At 39.9% G+C, this 11,357-nt stretch overlaps 1 non-coding gene across 1 annotated transcript; it reads right to left on the bottom strand.

The window, feature by feature from the left end:
- Positions 1 to 7,645: 7,645 nt before the first annotated feature.
- Positions 7,646 to 7,753, bottom strand: LOC112766037 (small nucleolar RNA R71). The gene has a single exon (XR_003184077.1). It is a non-coding gene; the product is annotated as a small nucleolar RNA R71 (small nucleolar RNA).
- Between the last annotated feature and the right edge of the window lie 3,604 nt (positions 7,754 to 11,357).

Below are 11,357 nucleotides of genomic sequence, written 5' to 3'. Positions count from 1 at the left end.
CCATACCTTATTTAACATGCATGCTATGTTTTTGTGAAAACGCCCATATGGCATTTTGCACTACTTCTTTTTTAGATTTCTTTTAAATCTACTACTCTAAATGCCTGCTTTTCACAAAACCCTTCTTATATTTTATTAATCACATATAATTCTTCTTACAAGCATATTTTTAGTTTGAAAGACTTGGTAATCTAAATTGGGGTTGAATGCTTGATTTATGCTACTCTTGCCCTTGCCGGCATGCCAATAAACCCCTTGTATTTAACTGTCATCACATGCACTTGCTATATTTCCATTGTTGATTTGCCATATGTAGTCATGATCATATGTTCACATCATTATCCATTCCTGTGCATTGGTTACCACTTTCCCATTTTTTTCCTTGCTATAACCCATAGGATATTCATGTCTTTACTTGTTTCCTTTCAGGATGGCCACCAAGAAAGGCAAGGAAAAAGCTACCCCCAAATCCACAGCAAGGAAAGGTACTAAAAGAGCCTTAGTGGCAGAGCCTTCTTCAACTGCAGTCAAGCCCTCAACAAAAAGAATTAAAAGGATTATAAAGGTTGATGAAAAGGAAAAAGCATTCCCAGCAAAGGACATTGCACGATTTCCCAATCGCTACTGTGAGCAGATGTTTCCTATTCTGGCAGTTTAGAATTACAACAATGAACACCTTCTTATCCTTCCGCCTCGTATTGCCGAATTTGTTGAGCCGCAAATTGCACAAAGACATTGGGGATTCCTACAGAGACAACCCCGACGGGTTAATCTTTCTTGGGTAGTTGAGTTCTACTCCATCTTCCATCTGCCGACACTGCAGTCTGTTTACATCCGTCAGAAGCAAGTCTCCATTACAGAAGAGGCCATTCAGCAAGCCTTAGATCTTTCCCCTGCTCTAGAAGGATTGGACGCATTTCAAGAATCCACACTCAAGCGCCAGGCGTACAAATTTGACTGGGACGCTGTTCTCAGAGTTATCGCACAACCTGGCAGCAAATGGATCTTTGGATACCATTGTTCCCGTCCTAAGGGAATATCGGCTTCCGCACTTACCTTAGAGGCTCACGTACGGGCACAGATCATGTCCCATTACGTCTTCTCGAGCATTCATGAGTCCTCATTCACTGCAGACATGGCAGTTCTACTATGGTGCATCCTCACAGACCAGCCTCTAAATCTACCAAGACACATCCAGAATGCTATGGGATACGTGCAAATTGCGGGCAACCTTCCTTTCCCTGCCTTGGTCTCAGATCTTGTCTCAGCAGTCGGAGTCTCTTACAGAGCTGGGGACACCAAAGCCATACTTCCACGGGATGATCAGTACGTCCCTAACGGGAGATATCTCAGGCCACCACCTGCCACTACCAGCCAGTCCACAGATGATACTGCAGACATTCCACCTTCTACTAGTCAGCTGCTGCATCAAATACTGAAGAGGTTGGACCAACAAGACCAGAAAATAAAGCTCCGAGAGCGCTGCAACCACCACCGATTCAAATACCTCAAGGAGCTACTCACAGGCAACCACAGGCCTGACAAGGACCCAGACACTCCGGACTCCACTTCCTTCACCAGCACAAGGAGCCATGACGGTCCCGACTGTGGAGACACTACCACCAGCCCACCCTTGTTCCTGACAGATGGCACCGAGGACGGTGCAAAACCTTAAGTGTGGGGAGGTCGGTCAGTACCTGACTTCCGGAGGTAATTCTTTTCCCCTAACACTAATTTCTCTCTCTTTAGTATAGGATAGATTGCATATTAGTAGGTTAATTGCATGCATGTTCTACCTGATTGAAAAGACAATAAGTTTCTTTTAAGACCATATATTTTTCGAAAATTTCACTAATTTAAATCAAAATATTTGAATTAAATTTGTTTGAAGTTGAAATTGGAATAGGATTTTTGAGCTAAAAGAACACACAACCCGTGAGACCTTGAGCCTAAATACATGGTTACACTATTTAACCATAAGCATTTTTATTTTTTGTGTGTTTTCTTCTCTATGATTGTAATATGAATTTTGTTTTATCCTATATGTCCAATGTTAATGTGTTATGTGCATGCATATGATTGAGGCCATTGTTTATTTAGCTCACACATCCCAAATAAGCCAACCCTTTTAATTACCTTTGTTAACCGCTTTGAGCCATTTCTAATCCCATTTGTTCTATATTTTACCATATTACTAGCTTTAAGCGAAAAACAATGAAAATCCCAATTGAATATTTGGTTAGCTTAAGATAGAATTTGTGTGTTAACTGAGTATGGGGAAAATTGTGGGAATAAAAGGTAATAAAAAATATGTCATAATAGAATAAAGGGAATTTGGGTACCTATTCATGTGAAACCATAAAAGAAAAAAAAAAATTATAAATCCATGTGCATTGATAAAAAAATAAAAAAATAAAAAAATAATATATTTATTTTAGTGAATAAGGGGACAAAATCACCCCAATGTTAAGTCAGAATTAATAATCAATGCACATGTGATGAAAATTAAAATAAAGGTTGATACATGAATATAGAATGTGAAAAGGAGATTTTGGGTAGCTAAGATGAATATTAAATTTATATGGAGTATATGTATGTTACGTAGGAGCTTAGGTTAATTAAAGATTCAATATACAAGCTCACTTAGCCATATGTGTATCCTCACCTTTACCTTAGCCCCATTACAACCATGAAAAGACCTCATGATGTTTGCATTGGCATTTTAAAATTGTTGATTGATTAGGTGAAAAACAAAATTTTTGAAAGCATGATTAGAGAAGGATAGAGTGATTACCCCATATACTAGAGTTGATTAGAGTGCACACGCACCAACAGTAAGGGTTCAATGCTCAGTCCTCTATTCCCTGCTTTCACAAGCTATCTTCTTACAAATTTATCTGCTTTTACTATGTGATTTGAATTAGTAAAATCTGCCCCATGTTTTGTCTTAGAGAACTTATCTATTTTTAATCATGTAGACAAACTCATATAGTTGCATTCATATGTATATAGGTTGCATTGCATTACATGAGTCTTACATGTTCCTATTCATTCATATTTATCTCCTTCAACTTAGCATGAGGACATGCTAATGTTTAAGTGTGGGGAGGTTGATAAACCACTATTTTATGATTCATATTGTGTTTAATTGTGTGGTTTTATCCAGTCTTCACCCACTTATTCATATGATTTGCATGTATTTATAATTCCTTCCTAGAAATATTCTATGATTGATAACTTGCTTCCTAAAGACCTTTTAGTTGTATATTTTTTATCTTTCTTCGTACCATTCGATGTCGTGATCTGTGTGTTAAGTGTTTCAGGCTTCATAGGACAGGAATGGCGTAAGGAATGAAGAGGAAGCATGCAAAAATGGAAGGAACTCAAGGAATTGAGGAGATGACCAGCGAGAAGTCACGCGGTCGCATGGCTCACGCGACCGCGCGAAATGGAAGAAATCAAAGTGGCGCGCCCGCATGCCTGATTCGGTCGCGTGGATTGGAAGCTGCACGAGTGACGCAAATGTGTGGACGACGCGCACGCGTGGTACAGGAAATGCTGAGTGACGCGAACGCGTGGACAACGCGGCCGCGTGATGTGCGCGATCTGTAGAATTACAAAGTCACTGACAAAGTTTCTGGGCCGTATTTCAACCCAGTTTTTAGCCCAGAAACACAGATTAGAGCCAGGGAACATGCAGAGACAAGAGAACAATTTCATTCCGCATAGTTTCAAGTTTTTAGATCTGAATTTACTCTCTCCTAGGTTTACTCACTTGAACATTCATAAGTTAGGATTTTGAAGATTTTGGCTTTAGCTTTTGAGAAGAGTCTACCTCCGGTACTAGTCAATATAGCTTGTTATTTTGCTTTTCATTTACATTGGATTATGATGAGCGGATAATTTATACGCTTTTTGGCATTGTTTTTAGTATGTTTTTAGAATGTTTTAGTTAGTTTTCATTGAATTTTTATTAGTTTTTAGTTAAAATTCACTTTTCTGGACTTTACTATGAGTTTGTGTATTTTTCTGTGATTTCAAGTATTTTCTGGCTGAAATCGAGGGACTTGAGCAAAAATCTGATTCAGAGGCTGAAAAGGACTGCAGATGCTGTTGGATTCTGACCTCCCTGCATTCAAAGTGGATTTTTTGGAGCTACAGAAGCCCAATTGGCACGCTCTCAACTGAGTTGGAAAGTAGACATCCTCGGCTTTCCAGCAATATATAATAATCCATACTTTGCCCGAGATTTGATGGCTCAAACTGGCGTTCCAAATCAGCTTAAAACTGCCCGACGTTAAACGCTAGAACTGGCACAAGAATGGGAGTTAAACGCCCAAACTGGCACAAAAGCTGGCGTTTAACTCCAAGAAAGGTCTCTACACGAAAATGCTTCAATGCTCAGCCCAAGCACACACCAAGTGGGCCCGGAAGTGGATTTTTATGTCATTTACTCATCTTTGTAAATCCTAGGCTACTAGTTCTCTACAAATAGGACCTTTTACTATTGTATTCTCATCTTGGTAGCTATCTTTGAGTAGTCTTATGCTATCTTAGATCAGGGGGCTGGCCTCACAGCCATGCGTAGACCTTGTTCTTATGTATTTTCAACGGTGGAGTTTCTACACACCATAGATTAAGGTGTGGAGCTCTGCTGTACCTCGAGTATTAATGCAATTACTATTGTTCTTCTATTTAATTCAGCTTATTCTTGTTCTAAGATATCACTTGTTCCTTAACTTGATGAATGTGATGATCCGTGACACTCATCATCATTCTCACCTATGAACGTGTGCCTGACAACCACCTCCGTTCTACCTTAGATGGAGTGGATATCTCTTGGATTCCTTAATCAGAATCTTCGTGGTATAAGCTAGAATTGATGGTGGCATTCAAGAGAATACGGAAGGTCTAAACCTTGTCTATGGTATTCTGAGTAGGATTCAATGATTGAATGACTGTGACGAGCTTCAAACTCCTGAAGGCTGGGCGTTAGTGACAGAAGCAAAAGAATTACTGGATTCTATTCCAACCTGATTGAGAACCGACAGATGATTAGCTGTGCTGTGACAGAGCGCGTTGAACATTTTCACTGAGAGGACGGGATTGTAGCCACTGACAACGGTGATGCCCAACATACAGCTTGCCATGGAAAGGAGTAAGAAGGATTGGATGAAGACAGTAGGAAAGCAGAGAGACGGAAGGGACAAAGCATCTCCATACACTTATCTGAAATTCCCACCAAAGAATTACATAAGTATCTTTATCTTTATTTTATGCTTTATTCATATATCATCCATAACCATTTGAATCTGCCTGACTGAGATTTACAAGATGACCATAGCTTGCTTCATACCAACAATCTCCGTGGGATCGACCCTTACTCGCGTAAGGTTTATTTCTTGGACGACCCAGTGCACTTGCTGGTTAGTTGTGAAATTATGTTTAGACCATGGTATTGAGCACCAAGTTTTTGGAGCCATTACCGGGGATTGTTTGAGTTGTGAAAAGTATAGATCACAATTTCGTGCACCAAGTTTTTGGCGCCGTTGCCGGGGATTGTTTGAGTTTGGAAAACTGACGGTTCATCTTGTTGCTTCGATTAGGTATCGTTCTTCAGAGTTCTTAAGAATGAATTCTAGTGTTTCAAGGTGATGTTCTTATCATCACCAAAGCTGATTGATTCCCATCAATTTAGCTCTTGAATGTAATGTCCTGCTGAAGCTTGGCTAGCCATGTCTAATTTCTTTAGACTGAAGCTTTAGACTAACATTGCATGCTTCCTGGAATTCTCATTAAGAACTTTGATATCCTTATTTTCTTTTTCACTTAATTTTCGAAAAATCCAAAAAAATTACAAAACCATAAAAACCAAAAATATTGTATGTTTCTTGTTGAGTCTAGTGTCTCATTTTAAGTTTGGTGTCAATTGCATGTTTCTATTCTTCCTTTATTTTTCGAATTCATTCATGTGTCTTCATTGATCTTCAAGTTGTTCTTGATGATTTCCTTATTCTGATCTTTAAATTCTCTTGTCTTGAGTGTTTTGTTGTTTCTCATATGCATTCTCATTTTGTTAGTGTCAATAGTATACAAACTTCTATATTTGGTGTCTTGCATGCATTGTTTATTTGATCTTAGTTTCAGTTTGATTATTCCTCATTATTAAAAATCCAAAAAAATTTTTTATTTGTGTCTTTTCAAGTTAATAATACAGAGAATTAAAGATTCAGAACATACAGTAGAGGAATTACACAGAAAAAGCTGGGCGTTCAAAACGCCCAGTGAGGAAGGAAACCTGGCGTTTAAACGCCAGCTAGGGTACCTGGCTGGGTGTTTAACGCCCAAAAGGGTAGTGTTTTGGGCGTTAAACGCTAGAATGTATACCATTCTGGGCATTTAATGCCAGGATGGCACAAGAGGGAAGATTCTATTTTTAATTCAGATTTTTTTCAAGTTTTCAAAATTTTTCAAAATCAAATCTTTTTCAAATCATATCTTTTCAATCATATATTTTCAAAATCAATTTCTTTCTTTTTCAAAGATACTTGCTAACAATTAATGATTTGATTCAACAATTCAAGTATGTTGCCTTTTCTGTTGAGAAAGGTTTAATGTTTGAATCATATCTTTTCTTGTTAGCCAAGTCATTAACTTTCAAAATCAAATCTTTTTAAATTGTTTTTCAAATCATATCTTCTCAATCATATCTTTTTAAAACCATAACTTTTCAATCATATCTCTTAATCACAACTTTTTCAAAATAGTTTTCAATCATATCTTTTTAATTTCTAATTTCAAAATCTTTTTCAAAAATCACTTGATTTCTTTTCCACTCTTAGTTTTCGAAAATCAATTAGTATTTTTTCAAAATATTTTTAAAATCTTTTTAAGTTATTTTCAAAAATTTCTTCCCCTCTTCTCACATCCTTCTATTTATGGACTAACACTCCTCCTCAATGCACAATTTGAACTCTATCTTTCTTGATAAAGTTCGAATTCTTCTACCTCTTCCTTCTATTTTTCATTTTCTCTGACACCTCAAGGAATCTCTATACTGTGACATAGAGGATTCCATACTTTCTTGTTCTCTTCTCTTTCATATGAGCAGGAACAAAGACAAAAGCATTCTTGTTGAGGCTGACCCTGAACCTGAAAGGACCTTGAAGTGAAAGCTAAGAGAAGCTAAAGCACAACTCTCTGTAGAGGACTTAACAGAAATCTTCAAACAAGAAGAAGCATGGCAGCCGAAAACAACAACAATGCCAACAATGCAAGGAAGGTGCTGGGTGACTTTACTGTACCTACTCCCAACTTCTATGGGAGAAGCATCTCTATCCCTGCCATTGGAGCAAATAACTTTGAGCTTAAGCCTCAAATAGTTTCTCTAATGCAACAGAATTGCAAGTTCCATGGACTTCCATTGGAAGATCCTCATCAGTTTTTAGCTGAGTTCTTGCAAATCTGTGACCCTGTCAAGACCAATGGGGTTGACCCTGAGGTCTACAGGCTTATGCTATTCCCTTTTGCTGTAAGAGACAAAGCTAGGATATGGTTGGATTCTCAACCTAAAGAAAGCCTGGACTCTTGGGAAAAGCTAGTCAATGCCTTCTTGGCAAAGTTCTTTCCACCTCAAAAATTGAGTAAGCTTAGAGTGGAAGTCCAAACCTTCAGACAGAAGGAAGGAGAATCCCTCTATGAAGCTTGGGAAAGATACAAACAATTAATCAGAAAGTGCCCTTCTGATATGCTTTCTGAATGGAGCATCATAGGTATTTTCTATGATGGTCTCTCTGAACTGTCCAAGATATCTTTGGATAGCTCGGCTGGAGGATCTCTTCATCTGAAGAAGACGCCTACAGAGGCTCAAGAATTGCTTGAAATGGTTGCAAATAACCAATTCATGTACACTTCTGAAAGAAATCCTGTGAACAATGGGACTAGTCAGAAGAAAGGAGTTCTTGAGATTGACACTCTGAATGCCATATTGGCTCAGAACAAGATATTGACCCAACAAGTCAATATGATTTCTCAAAGTCTGTCTGGAATGCAAAATGCACCAAGCAGTACTAAGGAAGCTTCATCTGAGGAAGAAGCTTATGATCCTGAGAATCCTTCAATAGAAGAGGTGAATTACATGGGAGAACCCTATGGAAACACCTATAATCCTTCATGGAGAAACCATCCAAATTTTTCATGGAAGGATCAACAGAGACCTCAACAAGGTTTCAACAACAATAATGGTGGAAGAAACAGGTTTAGCAATAGCAAGCCTTTTCCATCATCTTCTCAGCAACAGACAGAGAAGAATACCTCTGACTTAGCAACCATGGTCTCTGATCTGATCAAAACCACTCAAAGTTTCATGACTGAAACAAGGTCCTCCATTAGAAACTTGGAAGGACAAGTGGGTCAGCTGAGCAAGAAAATTACTGAACTCCCTCCTAGTACTCTTCCAAGTAATACAGAAGAAAATCCAAAAGGAGAGTGCAAGGCCATCAACATGGCCGAATTTTGGGAGGAAGAAGAGGCAGTGAACGCCACTGAGGAAGGCCTCACTGGGCGTCCACTGGCCTCCAATGAGTTCCCCAATGAGGAACCATGGGAATCTGAGGCTCAAACTGAGACCATAGAGATTCCATTGGACTTACTTCTGCCATTCATGAGCTCTGATGAGTATTCTTCCTCTGAAGAGGATGAGTATGTCACTGAGGAGCAAGTTGCTAAATACCTTGGAGCAATCATGAAGCTAAATGACAAGTTATTTGGAAATGAGACTTGGGAGGATGAACCCCCTTTGCTCACCAAGGAACTGGATAACGTGTCTAGGTAGAAACTGCCTCAAAAGAGACAGGATCCTGGGAAGTTTTCAATACCTTGTACCATAGGCACCATGACCTTCAAGAAGGCCTTGTGTGACTTAGGGTCAAGCGTAAACCTCATGCCTCTCTCTGTAATGGAGAAGTTAGGGATCTCTGAGGTGCAAGCTGTAAAAATCTCACTAGAGATGGCAGACAATTCAAGAAAACAAGTCCATGGACTTGTAGAGGATGTTCTGGTTAAAGTTGAAGACCATTACATCCCTACTGATTTCATAGTCTTAGAGACTGGGCAGTGCATGGATGAATCCATCATCCTTGGCAGACCCTTCCTAGCCACAGCAAAGGCTGTGATTGATGTTGATAGAGGAGAGTTGATCATTCAAGTGAATGCAGAATCCTTGGTGTTCAAAGCCCAAGGATATCCCTTTGTCACCATGGAGAGGAAGCATGAAGAGCTCCTCTCAAAACAGAGCCAAACAGAGCCCCCACAGTCAAACTCTAAGTTTGGTGTTGGGAGGCCACAACCAAATTCTAAGTTTGGTGTTGAACCCCCACATTCACACTCTAAGTTTGGTGTTGGGAGGTTCCAACATGGCCCTGAGCATTTCTGAGGCTCCATGAGAGTCCTCTGTCAAGCTATTGACATTAAAGAAGCGCTTGTTGGGAGGCAACCCAATGTTATATTTTATCTATTTTATTTTGTTATTTTCTCTTTTTTGTAGGTTGATGATCATAAGAAGTCACAAAATCAATGAAAAAAGCAAAAACAGAATGAAAAATAGGAAGAAAAACAGCACACCCTGGAGGACGCACCCACTGGCGTTTAAACGCCAGTGAGGTTAGCTGTTGGGCGTTCAACGCCCAGTCTGGTACCATTCTGGGCGTTTAACGCCAGAAAGGGGCACCAGACTGGCGTTAAACGCCAGAAAGGGGCAAGAAGCTGGCGTTAAACGCCAGAAATGGGCACCACTGGCCTCCAATGAGTTCCCTAATGAGGAACCATGGGAATCTGAGGCTCACACTGAGACCATAGAGATTCCATTGGATTTACTTCTGCCATTCATGAACTCTGATGAGTATTCTTCCTCTGAAGGGGATGAAGATGTCACTGAAGAGCAAGTTGCCAAGTACCTTGGAGCAATCATGAAGCTAAATGACAAGTTATTTGGTAATGAGACTTGGGAGGATGAACCCCCTTTGCTCACCAAAGAACTGGATGACTTGACTAGGCAGAGATTACCTCAAAAGAGACAGGATCCTGGGAAGTTTTCAATACCTTGTACCATAGGCACCATGACCTTTAAGAAGGCTCTCTGTGACTTAGGGTCAAGTATAAACCTCATGCCTCTCTCTGTAATGGAGAAGCTAGGGATCTTTGAGTTACAAGCTGCAAGAATCTCACTAGAGATGGCAGACAATTCAAGAAAACAAGCTTATGGACTTGTAGAGGATGTTCTGGTAAAAATTGAAGACCATTATATCCCTACTGATTTCATAGTCCTAGAGACTGGGAAGTGCATGGATGAATCTGTCATCCTTGGCAGACCCTTCCTTGCCACAGCAAAGGCTGTGATTGATGTTGACAGAGGAGAATTAATCATTTACGTGAATGAAGAATCCTTTGTGTTTAAGGCTCAAGGATATCCCTCTGTCACCATGGAGAGGAAGCATGAAGATCTTCTCTCAAAACAGAGTCAAATAGAGCCCCCACAGTCAAACTCTAAGTTTGGTGTTGGGAGGCCACAACCAACTTCTAAGTTTGGTGTTGAACCCCCACATTCAAACTCTAAGTTTGGTGTTGGGAGGTTCCAACATTGCTCTGAGCATCTGTGAGGTTCCATGAGAGCCCACTGTCAAGCTACTGACATTAAAGAAGCACTTGTTGGGAGGCAACCCAATGTTATATTTATCTATTTTCTTTTGTTATTTTATGTTTTCTATAGGTTGATGATCATGGAAAGTCACAAAATCAATTGAAAAAGCAAAAACAGAATGAAAAATAGAAAGAAAAACAGCACACCCTGGAGGAAAATTTTGCTGGCGTTTAAACGCCAGTAAGGGCAGCAAATGGGCGTTTAACACCCAGTCTGGCACCATTCTGGGCGTTTAACGCCAGAAAGGGGCACCAGACTGGCTTTAAACGCTAGGAAAGGACAAGAAGCTAGCGTTAAATATCAGAAATGGGCACCAGCCCGGCGTTTAACGCCAGAATTGGCATAAAGAGCATTTTTGCTCGCCACTTGGTGCAAGGATGAATTTTCCTTGACACCTCAGGATCTGTGGACCCCACCTATCAAATCCTACCATTCTCTTCACCACTCACATCCATCCTTCATAAAACCCCACCTACCCTACCATTCAAATACAAACCACTTTCCCTCCCAAACCCACCCATAATGGACGAACCATACACCCCCTCTCCATTCCTATATAAACCCATCTTCACTCCTTCATTTTCACACAAACTAAACACTACTCCCCCTCCATCTCTTCTATTTCTTCTTCTTCTACTCTCTTCTTTCTTCTTTTGCTCGA

This window comes from Arachis hypogaea, chromosome 2 (assembly GCF_003086295.3).
Source record: "Arachis hypogaea cultivar Tifrunner chromosome 2, arahy.Tifrunner.gnm2.J5K5, whole genome shotgun sequence".
NCBI lineage: Eukaryota > Viridiplantae > Streptophyta > Magnoliopsida > Fabales > Fabaceae > Arachis > Arachis hypogaea.
Note: the sequence above shows the minus strand (reverse complement) of the source record. Positions and strands in the feature narration are given on the sequence as shown.